Source organism: Spinacia oleracea, chromosome 4 (genome assembly GCF_020520425.1).
Source record: "Spinacia oleracea cultivar Varoflay chromosome 4, BTI_SOV_V1, whole genome shotgun sequence".
Classification (NCBI taxonomy): Eukaryota; Viridiplantae; Streptophyta; class Magnoliopsida; order Caryophyllales; family Amaranthaceae; genus Spinacia; species Spinacia oleracea.
The window spans coordinates 133,701,870-133,706,698 of record NC_079490.1 but is presented as its reverse complement, the minus strand read 5'-3'; positions in this window follow the sequence as shown (position 1 = coordinate 133,706,698).

Sequence of the window (4,829 nt, the reverse complement as noted above, 5' to 3'; positions counted from 1 at the left end):
AGTCGGGTACCCGTTAATGAACACCCCTAAGTATGGTGCCTTCCCTTGTTGTTGTTGTTGAAGTTCTAGAGTTAGAGGAGAGAGAGTGGGGGTGGGGAAATGAAGTGGGGAATGAGAATGGGAAACCCTTGGGGGAGGGGGGGGGGGTAATCAACTTAGAGAAACTTGGGGTTAACCCAAAAACAAAAAAGGGTAAAGGGAATCACGAAAATAGCCTAACAAACAACAACAAAGGGTATCATATCAGCATATTTTCTTTCCTTTTTGTAAAAACCCCAACCAAACGCCCCCTAAGAGGTTGAATCACATTTGACATTTTACTACAAAAAACAATATTTTAACTTATTTTTTTCATTCATGTAATGGATTTTAAAAAAATAATTAAAGTTAGTACGTAGTACACACTATGACTTGGAAGGTTTGCTACATATTAGTGTTGTTTGATACTATGTACGAAGTATGTGCTTTCCTTGCAACCATAAAACATTTACGAAGTAACATCTTTACAATATTTTATTATTACAAAGAAACATTTTCACCGGACAATATTTTTTTTATAGAAACGGCGAAAGGCCCAAAACTTTATTAGACGGCAAAACAAATGTTAGCAGAAATTACATCGTCAATAGCACTCGAACAACCTCCCACCCATACCCTTGTTGAGTAATCTAGAGGGTGAAGATGGGCCATCTCATGAGCTGCACCATTTTCTTCCCTAAATATATGTTTAAAACCGATAAAATAAAAATAACTTGTAAGAACTAACACTTCTCTAACGAAAATACCCAAGTAAGATCCATCACATTGTCTTTGTTGGAGTATTTTAACAACCCGTAGGCAGTCACTTTCCACCTGAAGAGCAGTAGCATTACATTGCATAGCCAACTTCAAGCTAAGTACAATTGCTTTCGCCTCCGTAATACTTCCATCTAGGACTTGTGTAATTTGCAGGCAACCAACATGTATAACAACTCCCTCATGGTCCCTAAACCAAATAATATTTTATTATCGTTGTGTTCGGCGGTAGCGTTTGAGGTAGCGGGTAGCGTTTTGACCTAGTTAATACGCTACTTGTAGAATTTGTAAGTGTTTGACAAGGTAGTGGTTTAGGTAGCGGTTAACGGTAGAGGTTAGGTAGCTTTTGTCAAACGTTAAAATTAGACCACAACAAATCAACAAATCATCTAAACAAGGACCCTGTTCAACAGTAGAGTTTGGGGGTAGCGGATAGCTTTTTGACAAGTGGGAAAAATTAAGAGTGATTGATAAGGTAGCAGGTAGAGTAGCGAGTAGAGTTTGATGTAGTGTTTTGGTTGATTATTCCAAACACTTAATATATTAGAGTTCCAACATTTGTACTAGGAGGAACTATATTCTAATCTCAGATATGTTTCTAAAAAAACATATCAGAGGAAAACACAATAAAAGTGGTACAATACATTAGGAAATGGGGTTTGAGTTACGTACTCATAAGTTCAAATATGATACTCATAAGTTAAAATATGGTACGCATAAGTTCAAAGTGGTACTCACTTTTCAAATATGGTACTCAGAAGTTCAAATATGGTGTTCATTTTGAAAAATATGGTACTCAAAAGTTCAAATGACACTTTAAAAATAATGGTGATATTACCACTTTTCCCTCAGATATGTGTTTGGAGGCACATATCTGATATGGGTCTCTCCGCCCTCTTGTACTAGCGGTGCGGGAAAAGGAATGACATTCTACTTCCTTAAATGGTTCTTGATAGGTTGCTCATTTATTTTTAACTTTTTTTAAAAAAACTTTTGGAAAAGGTTTGTCACTTTCTTTTTTCTTCTGGTCGTGTTTTTAGTGATTTTATATTTATTTTTTGAAGGTAAGAAGAATGATACATTAAGAGCCCCTCCGCTCGAGCGTCACTTCTAAGTAAGCACTACTAAGAATAGAAAGTAATTGAGGGTTATTACAAGGGTCTATATGCATTTTGTCACTAATAAGATGTCCAACATTTGCAATCCAGTCGGCTGCTCTATTAGCTTTTCTGAAAATATGCTTGATTTCCCATATGTTGAACGTGAGGAGGAGGTTTTTTATGTCATTGAATGATGTGAAGTTTCCATGGAATTGACCATAATCCTTTAACTGAGTTGATGATGAGAAGGTTGTCACCTTCAATGTAGAGTCTTCTGATATTGAGTCGTTTGGCTTCTTGGATACCTTTGTGAAGAGCACTAGCTTCGGCCATAATGGCTTGGAAATGGCCAAGATTGTGGGTATAGGCCGTAATAGGCTTACCAATGTTGTCTCTGGTAATGATTCATGCTGCTACTGAAGAATATTTACAAGAACCATCAAAGTTAAGTTTGAAGGTATCCAATGGATGGGAATCATCACCGGAGGAGGAGGAAGTGTAGTTGTGTGAGTGTGTAAAGTGAGATGGGTACCCTTGAGTTGGTGATGATCAATTTGTAATCTAAATTACCATTCATGGAAATCCGAGTTAGCCTTAAAATACACTCGGTAATGATTGAAAGTTGAATTATCGAAAATGCAATCATTTCTTTCCTACCAATTATACCATATAGTAAAAATAAATTTACAAAGTGTTAATGGAAATTTTCTTAGTGACTGAATAGTATCAAAGAAATCATGTTGAGTGATGGCAAAATCCAACTAACTTTTAGTGAGATTGAGATCCCTAATTTTCTTAGAAGATGGGCATTGAAGGAAAAGATAGTTAAATGTTTCTATATAAGTATCACAAGGTGGGAAAACGTCAAAAGGAAGAATATTTCTCTTGTGTAGAATATCTCTAACCGATATGCTTTTATGAAAAAATTGCCACAAAAATATTGCAAGCTTTGGAGGAATATAAAGTTTCCCAATCCCATGAAATTCCCATTTGTGAGAGTTTTCTTGGATATCGTAGGCAATCCAAGGTGCTGATTTTACTGAGAAGTTCCCTGAAGAAGTATCCCCCACATTGAGGTGTCCTCCATATCATTTAAGGGTATTGGAAGACCTTGAATTTTTAGAACCATGTTTGGAGGTAAGGTGGTTGATAGTTTAGGCAAATTTCATTCACTAGATGGGAGAATGAAATCTGAGACTAGTAGATTGCAATCAATAGTTTCTATGGTACGATCTAATTCATGAGATTATCCTGAATGACCCAATTGTCAAGCCAGAAATTTATAGACTTACCGTTGCCAATTTTCCAACGAATCCCTTTTCTCAAGATTTCTCTTTGATTTAGAATCTTATGCCAAATTGGCGAGTCTTTTTGCTTAGGCTTATAAAGAAAGAAGGAAATGTTCTGAATATATTTCTTTTTTAATAATGGAGACCCAAAGGCTATTATAATTTTGAAGGATTTTCTAACCTAGTTTAGCAAGAAAAGCACGGTTTAGAGGTCTAGTTCAACGCAGGACCAAACCCCCTTGACTTTTGAGTTGACAAATTTTATTCCAAGCAATAAGCGGTGTGGAAGAAGAATTTGCAGTTTGTTTCCAAAAGAAATTTCTATGAACAACATCAAGTTGAGTACAGGTTTTTTGCGGGAGGAGGAAGGAAGAACACACATATGATGGTAAAGCCTCTAGATTACTTTGGATGATGATGGTTCTTCCTGCTTTGGAGAGGTAATTTGCATGCCATGAGTTAATTTTAGTTTCATTCTTAAGCATTATATTGTTGTAATCAGCTTTTGTTGGTTTATACAAAGTACGCAACCAAATATCTACCTATAGATATAGATTTGGTCATAGCAAAAGAGCTAGCTATGCTATCTCTTCTATGCTTTTTATTAGAAGGAGTTTGGTGTAATTAATCACAATATAAATAATGTTGTCATACATAATTTAGGCCATTTACTTAGGCGTTAGACATATTTAGGAGTTAGGCGTATTTTGTCATTTACTAGCCATTTACTTCCTTAATTGTTTAGGAGTTAGGCATTCAATATTCTGTGGATTAAGTTTAGACGTTTTGTACGTTTTGTAGCTTAAACTCATAGCTTAACTTGTGTATATAATGGGTAGGCTGCACATATGCTAAGGCAATAAATACAAAAGTATCATCTTCACCATCTCTCTAAATTACTTTGACATGGTATCACAATAGGTTTAACATATTACTAAATCAAATATATTTTTTTTCTGCATTGTTTTGCGGCAGTCCATTATCTCAATCTATTCAAGATCAATCTTTCTTGATTTTTTTAAGCAATAATGGGAGACGACAAAATAGAAACCACTTCACCGTTCTATCTCCACCCCGCAACAAATACGAGCATTGTCATTTCACCAGTGGTCTTGCGTCCTGACAACTATGAAGAGTTGGCAAGATCGCTGTGTAATGCTTTTAAAGCAAACAACAAAATTGGGATTATTGATGGCTCGATTAATCCACCAACGACATAAGAACCCGAAAAGATGGCTCCATGGTTGCAAGTCAATTCCATGCTTAGTGCTTGGATACATAACACACTCGATTCATCCATTCGTTCCTCTACTCCTCTTACCGATTATGTAAAGGAGATGTGGGATGACCTTCGTCAACGTTTCTTGGTGGGAAACGGACCTCGAACCAACGAACTCAAGCATTTGATTGCAACTTATGAGAAAGGTGGAGACTCGGTGGTTACCTACTATGGAAAATTACGACAACTATGGCAGGAGCTTACTTCATACTCAACTCCTCAATGCTCTTGCACCTGTACTTGTGGCTCAAAGGCTGCTTTGGTTAAAGAACGTGAGGATGCACAAGTGCATCAATTCTTGATTGGCCTCGACTCGACTATCTAAGACAATGTTAAATCTAATATGTTGATGCAAGATCCCATTCA